The sequence below is a fragment of the Sciurus carolinensis genome, chromosome 16 (assembly GCF_902686445.1).
Source record: "Sciurus carolinensis chromosome 16, mSciCar1.2, whole genome shotgun sequence".
Classification (NCBI taxonomy): Eukaryota; Metazoa; Chordata; class Mammalia; order Rodentia; family Sciuridae; genus Sciurus; species Sciurus carolinensis.
The window spans coordinates 68,222,810-68,242,405 of record NC_062228.1 but is presented as its reverse complement, the minus strand read 5'-3'; the positions used below and the strand labels follow the sequence as shown (position 1 = coordinate 68,242,405).

General features: G+C 40.9%; 1 pseudogene; it reads right to left on the bottom strand.

Annotated features, from left to right (window-relative positions):
* The window catches only part of LOC124966270 (MORC family CW-type zinc finger protein 3-like), a 37,804-nt pseudogene extending 20,330 nt beyond the window's left edge, over window positions 1–17,474 (bottom strand).
* Between the last annotated feature and the right edge of the window lie 2,122 nt (window positions 17,475–19,596).

Sequence of the window (19,596 nt, the reverse complement as noted above, 5' to 3'; positions counted from 1 at the left end):
AAGTCTCTGGCTGCCCTATCTGGTCCCTGAATCTGCTTGCGTGCCGGAGTACGCTGCGATGCGCTGGCTCCGGGACTCGGAGCTTGTTCTGGTCAGAAAGGCTCTCACTAGTGGGCCAGTTCCGTTCCAAGAACCTGGAGAAGCTGGCTGGGTGGGCGGGGCCCACCGCCGGAGTCCGCAGGGCTGCCTGTGGATGACTCTAGCTGCCCTGCCCGGCTCCGATAAGCCACCTCTATCTGGGCCTGCCACCCGGGCCGCGCTTTACTCAGTGGGCAGACTCACCCGTGGCTCTATTTCAGTCCGAGTCTCTCAATGCCTCCCCTTGTTAACTCCTGGGTTCTGGAGCGACAGGGGGTGCAGTCTCCCTCTAGGCCGCCATCTTGGTTCGCCTGTTTTTACTAATTTAAATGACCATGTGATATGTCTCATTTTTCTAATAAGCAGTGAAATGTATCAACTAATTCTTGTATTTTAGTTTCTTGATGTCATTTTAATTTTACAGAAAATTTGCAAAATAGAAAAGGATATACTTGCAAACCCCCAAATTTAGCAATTGTTTAACTTTTGCTTCATTCACTTATTTATTCTTTCCGCTTCCCTTCCATCTCTACACAGGTACTATATACATGTATGTGTGAGCATCTGTGTGCACACAATCAACAGTTTGTATATGCATAAAATATTTTGCTGAATAATTTGAGTATAACATGGGAGTATACCCGTAAGTACTTCAGTGCACAATTCCAAAGGATGTAGGTTCTTATATAATGACAGTATTATCAGAAATCAGAAATTTTTATATGGGTGGGAATCTTTATGTAAACCGTGTGTGATGCCTGGAAACCACTGGTCCCAATTTATCCTTGGCATTTTCACTGCGCAGGACCAAAGACATCCTTGCATTTAGTTTCCCTGTCTCTTTGGATTTCTCTGATAAACAGTTGCTCAACCTTCCATTGGGTACCTTGGTATTGTCTTCTTAATTTTTTTTTCAAGGGTTAGAGATCATATATTTTATTACAATGTATTTTAAAAATTTGGGCAGTTGCAATTGAGATAGAAAACCAGTTTCATACCAAAAATACACTTTCAATTACTTTATCAAGCAAATAAAAACAATCTTCATTTATTTGCTTCTTTCAGAAGGAAAATAAGGAAATAATACAATAGAAATTCAATATTATATGAGAGACATGTAATTAAGCATACATACAAAATGAACATGTATTGAATTTTCAGAAACAAAAGTAAAAATAAATAGTAATGATAAAACTTTGGAAAAAATAATGCCTATCTTAGTTGTTGAAAAATTGATTTTTAATTATATATACATAGACATACACTTAATAAAAAGCCATCTCTTTAAGATTGCACAAAACATGGAACCAATAAAGCATATTTTATGGCATGTAATACTATAATCCTAGGGCAGTTTGTCCTTAACTCCAGGATACAAAACACTTAGATTTGTAATATAATTAAAGGTCTGCAGAATTGCTGAGAAAGATTGTCTTCCTCAACTCATATTAACCTGAAGTAATCTTACAAAAGTCTGAACAGGAAATTTCACAAAAAGAAATATTAGAAGAGTTTCAAGATGGCGGAGTAGCGGGCGGCTGCATTTCACGTTGCTCCAGGATGCAGGATTCAAAAGAGGAGATAGTGAGAGACTTGCGACCAACTCAAAGTCGCTGGGTGAGTCTCTCCCATTGGGGAGGCGTCCTGGATGGGGTGGTAGGCCCAGAACGCAGGGAACTTTGTGAAGTAGAGTTACTTGGCAAGATGCCCCTCCCCCCACTGGAGCGGTAAACATGGACAACTGGGATCATCATAGGGGAGGCGGCTCAGCACAGCGCTTGGCCTCGGAGCAACCACTGGGGCTCCGGGCGGCTGCCTGAGGAGGAGCAGTGTGGCGAGCTGTTTAGACCCAGAATGACTGCTTCTGAACACCGGGAGGTTGCCAGGAGGAAGAGGAGGAGCGTGGCGGGTTGCTTGACTTAGGAGTGACTGCATCAGAGACACAGGCAGTTGCCAGAGGAGGAGTTGCGTGGCGAGCTGTTTGAATTCAGAACGACTGCTCCAGAACACCGGTGGCCTGCCTGGAGGAGGAGCGCGGTGGGTTGCTTGGTCTAGGAGTGACTGCATCAGCGCTACAGGCGGTTGCCAGAGGAGGAGCTGCGTGGCAAGCTGTTTGAACTCAGAACGACCGCTCCTGAACACCGGGGGGTCACCCGGAGGAAGAGGAGAAGTGCGGCGGGTCACTTGGTCTAGGAGTGACTGCATCAGAGTCACAGGCGGTTGCCAGAGGAGGAGGCGAGTGGTGAGTTGATTGGACTAAAAGTGACCTCTCCTGAACACAGGTGGCCTGCCTGGAGGAGGAGCATGGTGGATCACTTGGTCTTGGAACCACCGGTCCTGAACACCCGGGGGGCTACCCCAAGGAGGAGGAGGAGGAACAGGGTGGGTCACTTGGACTTGGAGTGACTGCCTAGGGCTACGGGCGGTTGGCAGGAGGAGGAGATGCGAAGTGAATTGCTTTGGCTCCTAGTGACTGTGTCGGAAACCGGGCCGCTGTCCGGAGGAAGAGGTATGTGGCGGGTCTCTGGGTATTGTAGCTACTGTACGGGGCTCCAGGTGGTGGCTCAGAGGAGGGGCCGCATAGCCAGGTGATTAGGTGCAGAGCAGGGTCCCAGGATCTAGGTGGCTTCTTGCTGGAAGAGTCGCACCTAGACATGCCTAGGGGCAGAGCGAAGTTTCCAGGACTTAGAGCAGATTCTCTGGGAGAGGCAGCCTAAGAGGACTTGCCCGCGAAGGGTGAGGCCCCCAGGCCCAGGAGGTAGGTCCGGGCCCCTGGGAACGTTGCAGAGGAAGACAGCCCAGACGGTAGTTGTAGATTGAGGGGAAACTCTAGGAGGGGAACTGACCAGCGAGACCTCCCCACCGAATGAGTCTTCCCTGCCGGGTGAGGTTTTCCCACAGGGAAGGTAAAACCAGAGACACAGGCACAAACAGGACTTGCCTCAGCCTGCAGCCTAGTTCCCCGTTGGATGACCATTGGTCAACAAGTGGAGGCACCTCTGCCCACTAGCAGGGAATATACGCCACCTGAGGGTCACCACCCCTAGAGAGGCAGCTTCTTCGTGGAGCTCCGCATTATCAACTTCCTCCAAGACTTCAGGCTACTGAAGGATAAGAGGGGATATACTAGCAATCTTCAGGGACATTATAAGTCAATAGAGGAAATCTGCAATATTTAATGACCCACTGATTCCTGAACAATATGAGAAAACAAGGGAAGAAAATGCCCCAAACAAATCTAGATGTTACATCAATAAAATCCAATGACAGCATGGCAGAAGAAATGACAGAAAGGGAGTTCAGAATGTACATGATTAAAATGATTAGGGAAGCAAATGATGAGATGAAAGAGCAAATGCAGGCATTGAACGATCGCACCAATCGACAGTTAACAGAGCAAATTCAGGAAGCAAAAGATCATTTCAATAAAGAGTTAGAGATATTGAAAAAAACCAAACAGAAATCCTTGAAATGAAGGAAACAATAAACCAAATTAAGAACTCCATAGAAAGCATAACCAACAGGATAGAACACCTGGAAGACAGAACTTCAGATATTGAAGACAAAATATTTAACCTCAAAAGTAAAGTTGAACAAACAGAGAAGATGGTAAGAAATCATGAACAGAATCTGCAAGAACTATGGGATATCATGAAAAGACCAAATTTGAGGATTATTGGGATTGAGGAAGGCTTAGAGAAACAAATCAAAGGAATGAATAATCTATTCAATGCAATAATATCAGAAAATTTCCCAAATCTGAAGAATGAAATGGAAAATCAAGTTCAAGAGGCTTATAGGACTCCAAATACACAAAATTACAACAGACTCACACCAAGGCACATTATAAGGAAAATACCTAACATACAAAATAAAGACAGAATTTTAAAGACTGTGAGAGAAAAGAACCAAATTACATTCAGGGGGAAACCAATACGGATATCAGCAGATTTTTCAATCCAGCCCTAAAAGCTAGAAGGGCCTGGAACAACATTTTTCAAGCTCTGAAAGAAAATGGATGCCAACCAAGAATCTTATACCCAGCAAAACTTACCTTCAAATTTGATGATGAAATAAAATCATTCCATGATAAACAAAAGCTAAAAGAATTTACAAAAAGAAAGCCAGCATTATGGAACATTCTCAGCAAAATATTTCATGAGGAAGAGATTAAAAAAAAAGGTATATCAGCAAAGGGAGGAATTATCCTAAAGGAACTGTCAAATAAAGGAGGAACCAAGATGTGTCAAAAAATAAATAAAGAAATAAAGTTTTAAATATGAACCAAATGACTGAGAATACAAATCAAATCTCAATAATAACCCTGAATGTTAATGGCCTGAATTCATCAATCAAAAGACATAGACTGGCAGATTGGATTAAAAAGAAAGATCCAACAATATGTTGCCTGCAAGAGACTCACCTCATAGAAAGAGATACCCATAGACTAAAGGTGAAAGGATGGGGAAAAACATACCATGCACATGGACTCAGCAAAAAAGCTGGAGTATCCATCCTCATTTCAGATAATGTGGACTTCAAGCCAATGTTAGTCAGAAGGGATAAAGAAGGACATTTCATACTGCTTAAGGGAAGCATAAATCAGCAAGATATAACAATCATAAACGTCTATGCCCCAACAGTGGCTCATCCATGTATGTTAAACAAATCCTTCTCAATTGTAGAAATCAAATAGACCATAACACAATAATACTAGGTGATTTTAACACACCTCTCTCACCACTGGACAGATCTTCCAAACAAAAATTGAACAAAGAAACCATAGATCTCAAGAACACAATCAATAATTTAGACTTAACAGACATTTATAGAATATACCATCCAACCAAGAGCGAATACACTTTCTTCTCAGCAGCATATGGATCCTTCTCTAAAATAGACCATATATTATGCCACAAAGCTAACGTCAGCAAATACAAGAAGATAGAGACACCACCTTGTATTCTATCAGATCATAATGGATTGAAGTTAGAAATAAATGAAAGAGTAAAAAACAGAAACTACTCCAACACCTGGAGATTAAACAATATGCTATTATATGATGAATGGATAACAGAAGATATTAGGAAGGAAATTAAAAAATTCTTAGAGGTAAACGAGAACAAAGAAACATCATATCAAAATCTCTGGGACACTATGAAAGCAGTACTTAGAGGAAGATTTATTTCATGGAGCACAATTAATAAAAGAAGTAAAACTCAAAAAATAAATGACCTAACACTACAGCTCAAAGCCCTAGAAAAAGAAGAACAGACCAACACCAAAAGTAGAGAAGACAGGAAATAGGTAAACTGAGAGCTGAAATCAACGAAATTGAAACAAAAGAAACAATACAAAAAATAGACAAAATAAATTGTTGGCTCTACGAAAAAATAAACAAAATTGATAAACCTTTAGCCACACTAACAAAGAGAAGACGAGAGAAAACCCAAATCACTAAAATTCGGAATGAACAAGGAAATATCACAACAGACATGACTGAAATACAAAACATAATTAGAAGCTATTTTGAAAATCTATACTCCAACAAAATAGAAAATTTAGAAGACATCAACAGGTTTCTAGAGACATAGGAATTGCCTAAACTGAACGAGGAGGAATACACAATTTAAATAAACCAATTTCAAGTAATGAAATAGAAGAAGTCATCAAAAGCCTACCAACAAAGCAAAGTCCAGGACCAGATGGGTTCTCAGCTGAGTTCTACAAAACCTTTAAAGAAGAGCTCATTCCAATACTTGTCAAAGTATTCCATGAAATAGAAGAGGAGGGAACCCTCCCAAACTCGTTCTATGAAGCCAATATCACCCTGATTCCTAAACCAGACAGAAACACATTGAGGAAAGATAATTTCAGACCAATATCCTTAATGAACATCAACGCAAATTTTCTCAACAAAATTTTAGCAATTCACATGCAAAAACATATTAAAAAGATAGTGCACCATGATCAAGTGGGTTTTATCCCAGGGATGCAAGGTTGGTTCAACATCAGGAAATTAATAAATGTCATTCACCATATCAATAGACTTAAAGTCAAGAATCACATGATTATTTCAACAGATGCAGAAAAAGCATTTGATAAAATACAGCACCCCTTCATGCTCAAAACACTAGAAAAAATAGGATAGTGGGAACATTCCTTAACATTGTAAAGGCCATCTATGCTAAGCCCATGGCTAATATCATTCTAAATGGTGAAAAACTGAAAGCTTTCCCCCTCAAAAGTGGAACAAGGCAGGGATGCCCTCTTTCACCACTTCTTTTCAATATCGTCCTTGAAACTCCAGCCAGAACAATTAGACAGACCAAAGAAATTAAAGGGATACGAATAGGAAAAGAAGAACTCAAACTATTTCTATTTGCTGATGATATGATTGAATACTTAGAAGAAGCAGGAAATTCCACCAGAAAACTTTTAGATCTCATTTTGAATTCAGTAAAGAAGTGGGATATAAGATCAATGCACATAAATCTAAGGTATTTTTATACATAAGCGATGAATCTTCAGAAAGAGAAATTAGGAAAACTACCCCATTCACATTAGCTTCGAAAAAAATAAAATACTTGGGAACCAATCTCACAAAAGAGGTGAGAGACCTCTACAATGAGAACTACAGAACACTAAAGAAAGAAATTAAAGAAAACCTTAGAAGATGGAAAGATCTCCCATGTTCTTGGATAGGAAGAATTAATAATGTCAAAATGGCCATACTACCAAAAGTGGTATACAGATTCAATGCAATTCCAATTAAAATTCCAAATATGCAATCCAAGATGGCAGACTAGAGGGGGACTGCATCCCCAGTCGCTCCAGAGACCAGGAGTTAAGAAGGGGAGGCATTGAGAGACTCGGACCAAAATAGAGCCACGGGTGAGTCTGCTCACTGGGTAAAGCTTGGCCTGGGTGGCAGGTCCACATAGAGGTGGCTTATTGGAGCAGGGCAGGGCAGCTAGAGTCTTCCACAGGCAGCCCTGCGCACTCCGGCACCTGGACCCTCCCACACAGCCAGCTTCTCCATGTTCTCAGAGCAGGCCCCCTAGTGAGAGCCTTTCTGATCAGAACAAGCTCCAAGTCCTGGAGCCAGCATGGCGTGCTCTGGCCCGCAAGCAGCTTCAGGGACCAGGACAGGGCAGCCAGAGACCTCCCCAAGCAGCCTGGACCCCTGCGGTGGGAGGATCCTTTCAAGGCTAGCTTCTCGGAACAGACCGCCCAGTGAGAGCCTTTCTACATAGAGCCAGCCACAAGTCCCCGAGCCAACGGAGAGCTTCGATCCACAAGCAGCCTCTGGGATCAGGGCAGGGCAGCCAGAGGCTTTGTCAGGTGACTCTGCCCACTCTGGCTGCAGGCTCTTTCCATGGGGTGATCCAAAATGGCGGACTAGAGGGGGACTGTATCCCCAGTCGCTCCAGAACCCAGGAGTTAAAAGGGGAGGCATTGAGAGACTTGGATCAAAATAGAGCCAGGGGTGAGTCTGCCCACTGGGTAAAGCTCGGCCCGGGTGGCAGACCCAGATAGAGGTGGCTTATTGGAGTAGGGCAGGGCAGCTAGAATGATCCACAGGCAGCCCTGCACACTCCAGCGCTGGGCCCCTCCCACACAGCCAGCTTCTCCAGGTTCTTGGAGCAGGCCCCCTACTGAGAGCCTCTCTGATCAGAACAAGCTCCAAGTCCCGGAGCCAATGGAGAGCTTCGATCTGCAAGCAGCCTCTGGGATCAGGGCAGGGCAGCCAGAGACTTCTCCAGGTGGCTCTGCCCACTCTGACCGCAGGCTCTTTCCTTGGGGCAATCCAAGATGGCGGCCTAGAGGGTGACTGCATCTCCAGGCGCTCCAGAACCCAGGACTCAAGAAGGGGAGTCATTGAGAGACTTGGACAAAAATAGAGTCACGAGGTGTGTCTCCCCCACTGGGAGAAACTTGGCCTGGGCGGCAGGCACAGATAGGGGTGGCTTATCAGAGCAGGGCAGGGCAGCTAGAGTCTTCCCCAGGTAGACTTCCACACTCTGGTGGTGGGCTCCTTCCACACGGCCAGCTGTACGGTGCAGGCCCCCAGTGAGAGCCTTTCTGCACAGAACCAGCTCCAAGCCCTGGAACCAGTAGGGGGCTAGGGGCAGCTTTCTTTGGAAGCACTGCATTATCAAGTTCATCCAAGACTTCAGGCTACTGAAGGCTGGGAAGTGATACACTGGAAATCTACCGGGACACTATAAGCTAATAGAGGAAATCTGCAATATCTCAGATTCCCACTGACATCTGACCAATATGAGAAAACAAGGGAACAAAATGTCCCAAGCAAACATAGATACTACATCAATAAAACCCAAAGACAGCACAGCAGAAGAAATGTCAGAAAGGGAGTTCAGAATGTACATAATTAAAACAATCAGGGAAGCAAATGAGGAGATGAAAGAGCAAATGCAGGCATTGAAGGAGGAGATGAAAGAGCAAATGAAGGCATTACATGATCGCACCAATCAACAGTTAAAAGACCAAATACGAGAAGCAAGAGATCATTTCAATAAAGAGTTAGAGATACTGAAAAAAAAAAACAAACTGAAATACTTGAAATGAAGGAAACAATAAACCAAGTTAAAAACTCCATAGAAAGCATAACCAATAGGATAGAACACCTGAAAGACAGAACCTCAGACATTGAAGACAAATTATTTAATCTTGAAAGCAAAGTTGGCCAAACAGAGAAGATGGTAAGAAATCATGAACAGAATCTACAAGAATTATGGGATATCATGAAAAGGCCAAATTTAAGAATTATTGGGATTGAGGAAGGCTTAGAGAAACAAACCAAAGGAATGAACAATCTATTCAATGAAATAATAACAGAAAATTTCCCAAATATGAAGAATGAAATGGAAAACCAAGTACAAGACGCTTATAGAACTCCAAATATACAAAATTACAACAGACCCACACCAAGGCACATTATCATGAAAATACCTAACATACAAAATAAAGACAGAATTTTAAAAGCCACGAGAGAAAAAAATCAAATTACATTCAGAGGGAAACCAATAAGAATATCAGCAGATTTTTCCATCCAGACTCTAAAAGCTAGAAGGGCCTGGAACAACATTTACCAAGCCCTGAAAGAAAACGGATGCCAACCAAGAATCTTATACCCAGCAAAACTTACCTTCAAATTTGACAAAGAAATAAGATCCTTCCATGATAAACAAAAGCTAAAGGAATTTACAAAAAGAAAGCCAGCATTACAGAACATTCTCAGCAAAATATTCCATGAGGAAGAGATGAAAAACAATGATGGAAATCAGCAACAGGAGGCGCTAGCCTAAAGGAATAGCCAAATAAGGAGAAACCAAATCATGTCAAAAAACAAATATGAGTCAAATGACTGGGAATACAAATCATATCACAATAATAACCCTGAATGTTAATGGCCTGAATTCATCAATCAAAAGACATAGACTGGCAGATTGGATTAAAAAGAAAAATCCAACAATATGCTGCCTGCAAGAGACTCATCTCATAGAAAGAGATACCCATAGACTAAAGGTGAAAGGATGGGGAAAAACATACCATGCACACGGACACAGCAAAAAAGCTGGAGTATCCATCCTCAATTCAGACAATGTGGACTTCAAGCCAAAACTAGTCAGAAGGGACAAAGAAGGACATTACATGCTGCTTAAGGGAAGAATAAATCAGCAAGACATAACAATCATAAATATCTATGCCCCGAACATTGGATCATCCATGTACGTCAACAAATCCTTCTCAATTCCAGAAATCAAATAGACCACAACACAATAATACTAGGTGATTTTAACAAACCTCTCTCACCTCTGGATACATCTTCCAAACAAAAATTGAATAAAGAAACCATAGATCTCAATAACACGATCAACAATTTAGACTTAATGGACACATATAGAATATACCATCCAACAAAGAACGAATACACTTTCTTCTCAGCAGCACAAGAATCCTTCTCTAAAGTAGACCATATTTTATGCCACAAAGATACTGTTAGCAAATACAAGAAGATAGAGATATGACCTTGTACTTTATCAGATCATAATGGATTGAAATTAGAAATAAAAGACAGAATAAAAACCAGAATCTTCTCCAATACCTGGAGATTAAATAATACACTATTATATGATGAATGGGTAACAGAATACATCAGGAGGGAAATAAAAAAATTCTTAGAAGTAAACGAGAACAAAGACACATCATATCAAAATCTCTGGGACACTATGAAAGCAGTACTTAGAGGAAGATTTATTTCATGGGGCGCATTCAACAAAAGAAGTAGAAATCAACAAATAAACAACTTAACACTACAGCTCAAAGCCCTAGAAAAAGAAGAGCAGACCAATACCAAAAGTAGTAGAAGACAGGAAATAGTTAAAATCAGAGCGGAAATCAATGAAATTGAAACAAAAGAAACAATTGGAAAAATTAACAAAATAAATAGTTGGTTCTTTGAAAAAATAAACAAAATTGATAAACCCTTAGCCACACTAACAAAGAAAAAGAGGGAGAAAACTCAAATTACTAAAATTCGGAATGAAAAAGAAAATATCACAACAGACATGACTGAAATACAAAACATAATTAGATGGTATTTTGAAAATCTATACTCCAACAAAACAGAAAACCTCGAAGACATCAACAAATTTCTAGAGACATATGAATTACCTAAACTGAATGAGGAGGACATACACAACTTAAATAAACCAATTTCAAGCAATGAAATAGAAGAAGTCATCAAAAGCCTACCAACAAAGAAAAGTCCGGGACCAGATGGGTTCTCAGCCGAGTTCTACAAAACCTTTAAAGAAGAGCTCATTCCAATACTCCTCAAACTATTCCATGAAATAGAAGAGGAGGGAACCCTCCCAAACTCGTTCTATGAAGCCAATATCACCCTGATACCTAAACCAGACAGAGACACATCGAGGAAAGAAAATTTCAGACCAATATCCTTAATGAACATCGACGCAAAAATTCTCAACAAAATTTTAGCAAATCGCGTACAAATATATATTAAAAAGATAGTGCACCACGATCAAGTGGGTTTTATCCCAGGGATGCACGGTTGGTTCAACATTTGGAAATCAATAAATGTCATTCACCATATCAACAGACTTAAAGTTAAGAATCACATGATTATTTCAATAGATGCAGAAAAAGCATTTGATAAAATACAGCACTCCTTCATGCTGAAAACACTAGAAAAAATTGGGGTAGTGGGAACATTCCCTAACATTATAAAGGCCATCTACGCTAAGCCCATGGCCAATATCATTCTAAATGGTGAAAAACTGAAAGCTTTCCCCCTAAAAACTGGAACAAGGCAGGGATGCCCTCTTTCACCACTTCTATTCAACATCGTCCTTGAGACTCTAGCCAGAGCAATTAGACAAACCAAAGAAATTAAAGGGATACAAATTGGAAAAGAAGAACTCAAAGTATCCCTGTTCGCTGAAGACATGATTATATATTTAGAGGAACCTGGAAATTCCACCAGAAACCTTTTAGAACTCATAAGTTAAATTCAGTAATGTAGCAAGTTACAAGATCAAAGCTCATAAATCCAATGCATTTTTATACATAAGAGATGAATCTTCAGAAAGAGAAATTAGGAAAATGACCCTATTCACAATAGCATCAAAAAAAAAGTAAAATACTTGGGAATCAATCTCACAAAAGAGGTGAAAGACATCTACAATGAGAACTACAGAACACTAAAGCAAGAAATTAAAGAAAACCTTAGAAGATGGAAAGATCTTTCATGTTCCTGGATAGGAAGAATTAATATTGTTAAAATGGCCATACTACCTAAAGTGCTATACAGATTCAATGCAATTCCAATTAAAATCGCAATGATGTACCTTACAGAAATAGAGCAAGCAATTATGAAATTTATCTGGAAGAATAAAAAACCTAGAATAGGTAAAGGAATCCTCAGTAGCAAGAGCGAAGCAGGGGCTATTGCAATACCAGATCTTCAACTCTACTACAAAGCAATAGTAACAAAAATGGCATGGTATTGGTACCAAAATAGGCAGGTAGATCAATGGTACAGAATAGAGGACATGGAGACAAACCCAAATAAATACAATTTTCTCATACTAGACAAAGGTTCCAATAATATGCAATGGAGAAAAGATAGCCTCTTCAACAAATGGTGCTGGGAACACTGGAAAACCATATGCAACAGAATGAAATTAAACCCGTATCTCTCACTCTACACAAAACTCAATTCAAAATGGATCAAGGACCTCGGAATCAGACCAGAGACCCTGCATCTTACAGAAGAAAAAGTAGGTCCAATTCTTCAACTTGTTGGCTTAGGACAAGACTTCCTTAACAGGACTCCCATAGCACAAGAAATAAAAGCAAGAATCAACAACTGGGATAGATTCAAACTAAAAAGCTTTCTCTCAGCAAAGGAAACTATCAAGCAGTGTGAAGAGAGAGCCTACAGAGTGGGAGACTATCTTTGCGAACCATACCTCAGATAGAGCGCTAATTTCCAGAATCTACAAAGAACTCAAAAAACTCTACATCAAGAATACAAATAATCCAATCAACAAATGGGCTAAGGAAATGAACAAACACTTCACAGAAGAAGATGTACAAGTAATCAACAGATATATGAAAAAATGTTCAACATCCCTAGTAATAAGGGAAATGCAAATCAAAACTACCCTAAGATTTCATCTCACCCCAATTAGAATGGCGATTATCAAGAACACAAGCAACAATAGGTGTTGGCGAGGATGTGGTGAGAAAGGAACACATACATTGCTAGTGGGGTTGCAAATTAGTGCAGCCACTCTGGAAGGCAGTATGGAGATTCCTCAGAAATTTTGAAATGGAAACACCATTTGACCCAGCTATCCCACTCCTTGGCCTATACCCAAAGGACTTAAAATCAGCATACTACAGAGATACAGCCACATCAATGTTCATTGCTGCTCAATTCACCATAGCCAGATTGTGGAACCAACCTAGATGTCCTTCAGTTGATGAATAGATAAAGAAACTGGCATATATATACAATGGAATATTACTCAGCCATGAAGAATGATAAAATTATGGCATTTGCAGGCAAATGGATAAAATTGGAGAATATCATGCTAAGTGAGATAAGCCAATCTCAAAAAACTAAAGGATGAATGATCTCACTGATAAGCGGATGAGGATATATAATAGGGGGTGGCAGGAGTTAGCATTAGGTTGAGGGTTGGATTGAGGGTTAGGGATAAGGAGTGCGGTAAGAATGAAGGAAAGAAGGACTGTATAGAGGGAAAAGAGGGGTGGGAGTGGTGGGGGGAAGGGAAAAAATAATGAATCAAACATGATGGCCCTATGTAAACGTATGATTACACAAATGGTATGCCTGACTCCATGTACAAATAGAGAAACAACAGGTATCCCATTTGTATACAATAATTAAAAATAAAATTCCCAATGATATACCTTACAGAAATAGAGCAAGCAATTATGAAATTCAACTGGAAGAATAAAAAACCCAGAATAGTAGCTAAAGCAATACTTGGCAGAAAGAGTGAAGCAGGGGGTATCGCAATACCAGATCTTCAACTCTACTACAAAGCAATAGTAAGAAAAAAGGCATGATATTAGTACCAAAATAGAAAGGTGGATCAATGGTACAGAATAGAGGACACGGATACACCCAAATAAATACAATTTTCTCACACTAGACAAAGGGGCCAAAAATATGCAATGGAGAAAAGATAGCCTCTTCAACAAATGGTGCTGGGAAAATTGGAAATCCATATGCAACAGAATGAAACTAAACCCATATCTCTCACCATGCACGAAACTAAACTCAAAATGGATTAAGGATCTTGGAATCAGACCAGAGACCTTGGATCTTATAGAAGAAAAAGTAGGTCCAGAGCTACAACATGTCGGCTTAGGACCAGACTTCCTTAACAGGACTCCCATAGCACAAGAAATAAAAGCAAGAATTAATAACTGGGATAGATTCAAACTAAAAAGCTTTCTCTCAGCAAAGGAAACTATCAGCAATGCGAAGAAAGAGCCTACAGAGTGGGAGAAAATCTTTGGCAATCATACTTCAGATAGAGCGCTAATCTCCAGAATCTATAAAGAACTCAAAAAACTCTACACCAACAATGCAAATAATCCAATTGACAAATGGGGTAAGGAAATGAATAAACACTTCACAGAAGAAGATCTACAAGCAATCAACAAACATATGGGAAAATGTTCAACATCTCTAGTAATAAGAGAAATGCAAATCAAAACCACCCTATGATTCCATCTCACCCCAATTAGAATGGTGATTATCAAGAATACAAGCAACCACAGGTGTTGGCGAGGATATGGGGAGAAAGGTACACTCATACATTGCTGGTGGGGCTGCAAATTAGTGCAGCCACTCTGGAAAGCAGTGTGGAGACACCTTAGAAAACTTGGAATGGAACCACCATTTGACCCAGCTATCCCACTCCTTGGCCTACACCCAAAGGACTTAAAATCAGCATATTACAGAGATACAGCCACATGAATGTTCATAGCTGCTCAGTTCACAATAGCCAGATTGTGGAACCAACCTAGATGTCCTTCAATTGATGAATGGATAAAGAAACTGTGGTATATATATATATACAATGGAATATTACTTAGCCATGAAGAATGATAAAATTATGGCATTTGCAGGCAAATGGATGAAATTGGAGAATATCATGCTAAGTGAGATAAGCCAATCTCAAAAAACCAAAGGATGAATGATATCGCTAATAAGTGGATGATGACACATAAATGGGGTGGGATGGGTTAGTGCTAGGGTTAGAGTTAGGGTTAGGGAGGGGGGCAATAATGGAGGAAGGAAGGACTGCATAGAGGGAAAAGAGGGGTGGGAGGGGTGGAGGGAAGGGAAAAATAACAGAAGGAATCAAACAACATTACCCTATGTAAATTTATGATTACACAAATGGTATGCCTTTACGCCATGTACAAATAGAGAAACAACATGTATCCCATTTGTTTACAATAAAAAAAAAAGAAAAATCTAAAAAAAAATACATTATCAGTTTCAGTAGACTGATGGCAAGTTTCCTTCTTCACGTATTTGTCATTCATTTCTAATATTCTCTGTTGTAATACTTTGATTTGGTCAGTAAACATATGACACTGTCTCTTATAATTGTCTATTTCTTGAGTGACTAAAAGTAGTTCATTTCTCAGCTCTTATAACTGGCAGCCAACATCATCTGCAGCCTTAGCAAAGGTTTCCTGGGCTTCCTGTATCTTTCCTTCAGCATCTACGCAGGAGGGCAGTATTGCTATATCATTTCTTACATCTATCTCATCTTTGATCATTTCTTCCTTTTTAACAACTACATTTGGTGCTTCTGTCTGGGTGGCTGCAGTAGTGCCCCAATCACACCTGGGTGATGCAGTGCTTGTTGAACTAGTGTGGCCACAAGATTTAGCACTGCCCACAAGCTCAACATGAACACCACTTTGTTCAGTGTGACTCTGTTCTGGTTTAACTTCAATATCATGATCTACTGCAGGTTTGGCAGTACTGTTGTCTTCCAAGATGATCACATCTTCATCATCATCATCATCATCATCTTTATGAGTTGAGTTTTCAAATGCTTGATTACTTAATCTCCGATTCTTTGCATTCAAAATTGAGGAACGAGTAGAAAGTCTCCGTATTAGGCTGTTGCTCTCAGGTTCAGACTGGGGTGAAACCCGATGATTATTTATAGGTCTTGTTGGATAGGAATTTGTCACTTCTGAATGATGTCCTCTTGGAATGCTTTCCCTCATAGGAGAAAAGCTCTGACTTGAAATAGGGGTTGTCCAAAACAGTTCAATATTAATCCGTGGGATTACTTCTGGTTGTTTGATTCTGAATTTTTCTTTGTTGTTCTTCTTGTAGGTTTTTTCATAAGTGGGATGTTCTTCATCCTTGGGTTCTTCTGGAACTTCACAGTTTCTGAACTGTGGGTCAGTGATATTGGAGCAATACCATTTTTCTGGAAGTTGATCTTTCCCATCTGGTAATGTTCACCACTTTAGACAGGAATCACATTGAACCCATGTTTGATCAGGACGTTTCTGTATATCTTCAACTGGCAAATTTAGAGGATATTCTGAATTTTTCTTCACTTTCATTTCATTCCAGTAATCATTCAGCTTTTCTCCTAGCACTGTTATTGTAAGTCTGTACTCATTAATGTAGTCAAAATCTTGCTTAGTATGAGTTGGCTTAAGGAAATTACATTCTATAATTCCAACTACTCCAACACCCATGTTGTTTGCCCTTAGCTCGACATCCGACTTTTTCATAAGGTTTGATGAGTCAATTTCTGTGATACATCATTATGCCATAATGATTTTTATTTCTACAATTGAATCCAAAAGTAATTCTTACTGTTTTAGTTAAAACTTTAGGTCGATAAACATCATGTTCGATGTAGGCAAGACTCTTCTAAACTAGCTGTGTCTTCACTTTCTGTCCACGTAAGATGATCTGCATTCTTCACTTTAGATATAAAATACTGCAGTAAACCCTCAAGGAATAGTCACTCTCAGGGGCAATTTGGTCCATTCTTTCTTACTTCTTGTACCCTTTCTTTCCCGTTGCCTCATCTAAATCCTCAGGAATTCTGATATCATATTTATCCTTTTCAAAATCAAACTCTGTTGCATTTTTGTAGCTTCTAAGATTCCAAATGATGATCCTTGTCCCCTTCTTACCCATAATGGCATCAAGTTCTGCCAGTAATTTCTGTTCCGTAGAAAACAGAGAATGTTCCAGAATTGCAGCAAGGCTGGCTTTTGATTCTGCCAAATTAATCATCTGACGTGGTGCTTGTTGAACAACAACATGTTCTGCTTTTATGACTTCCAAGTAGGTCTGAGACAAGAAGCCCACACTCATGGTTTCTCTATTTTTTGGTAAAAATGATGGCATCTTTACCCAATCTCATAAAACCTGACTTGAAGACATTCCCATACAATCCAACTGGGACATGACCATTCATGGTGACTTTGTCACTGAAGCCAAAGCCTTCCTGGCTGTATCATCTTGGGTAAATTACTTTAAATCTATCTTGATGTGTTTTCCCATCTCTTGGCATTTTGTGTAGCTTATCTGATGTCATACCATTCCCATTATCAGTGAATGTCAAGCATATACAGTCATTTATCACTGTTTTGTCAATCCATATCTGTTTAGCATTCACATCAGGATCATAAGCATTATCCATTAATTCAGCAACTGCACTGAATGGCCAAGTATGACTAGCAGAATTTGTATGTAAAAACTTCGGGCAAAGAGCGCTGAGGCAGATCCCGCTGGGTGGCTGTGCCGCCATCTTGAGCGAGCTACAAAGCCAGGACCAGACTCCGCCGCGACCCGACTCCGGGATGCGACGTCCCATCCAATTCCGGGGCGGGACCCAGCCCAGCTCCCGTCTTCTTATTTTTTTAAGATGAGAAGCCAGTTATTTTAAAAATCTTCCTCTGTAGTGCTAATGTTTCCAGAAGATTGAAGTTCTAAATCTTTTACTGGGAAACCACAGATGTGGGCTATTATGCACTTATAGTACACCAGGATGCACGTGGTAGTGGTCATCACAGCGACACTTCCCACTAATTCTTTCACAGTTTGTTACTGTAATCTTACCATTTTCTCCTTCAGTAAGCATTCTGGACATGTTTGACCCATGTATCCTGATGCACATCCGTCTTCCACCTGTGTTTTGGCCACCACTGTTCACCTAGCTCTCAGGCTCCTTCCCCTTTGACCTCCCACCTGGGGTGATTCCCATTTCTCCTTTTTCACTCCTTTTCTAAATCATTTTTCATGTATGCAAGAATTCATGGCTTTCATGGGCCATAATCTGGAGTGGTCTTTATTTTCTCTGATGCTCTAGTTTTCACAGACTGCTCTGTGACAGTTTCTTCAAATGGATTTCTTTGTCCTTTGATCATGGCATCCTTACTCCTTGGTCACTCATCCTTCCAGTGAGACAAAACATTCCAGACTGCATTTGTAACTTCCTAGCACTGGGAAGAACCAGCCTTTTTTCTAGGCAGTTTTGCTTCCTTCTACTCTAGGAGGGTGTCACCAAGTCAGGTCCAGGCCTTAGAGGGTTTCAAGCTATTGGTGAGCTGTATCTTCAAAGCACCTCAAAATATGAGGAACCCAGGTTCACAAAGGCCCACCTGCCAAGGTATAGCAAAGCTACTTCTGTAGTTCAGCCCCTCACTGGAATGACAGTTGTATCAGGAAGATGTGCAGACTGTAGCTCCCATTAGCAGTCTAACAAGGGTGCTTCTGCACATGACCTGCAGCCTGTGTTTAGACTTCGGGCCAAAGTGACTCCATTTTGAAAGTCAGTACCTGCCCACCCAGGAATTACCTTCCTGGTAGGCCCCCTCACAAGGAGTCCAATAACCAGAACCACCCCAAAGACATCAAGTAAGAATTACAGGGCCAGATCAGTTATTTTTAACTACTCCAATGTACATGACTATATAGTTTAGAAGTTTTTTTCTGCAGGCTACTTCTCCTCACAGAGGGACAGCCTGACAGACTGTGTCAATAAACCATTGCTTGAACTCTGAGGTGTGTCTGCAATGGATTTTTGTGCAAGCTACCCTAATATTCTGTTACTGAAACCCAGGACAGGATCCAAAATCATTGCCTGCTGGTTCTTCCTTCACCAGGATCTGAGCCATCTTGACAGTGCCCCCTCCTCCCTGGCCAATATCCACAACAGTGGGTTCATGAATCGATGTTGAAAACCTTCTCGCCCACCACAGAATTTGACTCTAGTTAGTCTTTCCTCTACTGGCAGTGTGTCCTCAGAACTCTTCTATGGAGGCCCTGAGCACTCTCTCTCTCTCTCTACAAATATCCCAGCACTGGGACAGATTCTCCCTTGGCCTTGGCTGCAGACCTGTCAGGGATGGTGACAACCCTGACTGGTGGTCTGCTTCTACGTGGGAAGTCAGAGAGGTTGTGGGGACACCCCTTTCTCTCCTGGTTCCCTTCTCTGGGCTCCTGAGAACTCTTAGCCAAGGACTCTGCCCAATATAAAATTCTCTGTGGCCCCGCCCCCTTGTGTGTCTCCTCAAAACAGTCAGCCTCTCCATTTGACTCCAGATCTCAAACCTCAAAAGCTCATATTCTGTTGCTACACAGTTTGGCCCCAATATAAATTAGATAATGACTCCTCAGTCCAAAGAATGGGACTTTCAATCCCATTATACAGGATTTATACAACTTCCATCACGGCCACAAGCAGGCGAGCATTCCCTATGTTCAAGCCTTCTCTTTTCTTCACTCTCACCCCTCTTTAAGTCAGTCCTGCTTCCCCACCCAGGTCCTCCCTGCTCACTCTCCCTTAACACTTTCACCTCCCAATCCTAATGATTTTACCTCTTTTGACCTAAAAGATCACTCTTCACTTTCTCCACCTCCACCCTCTG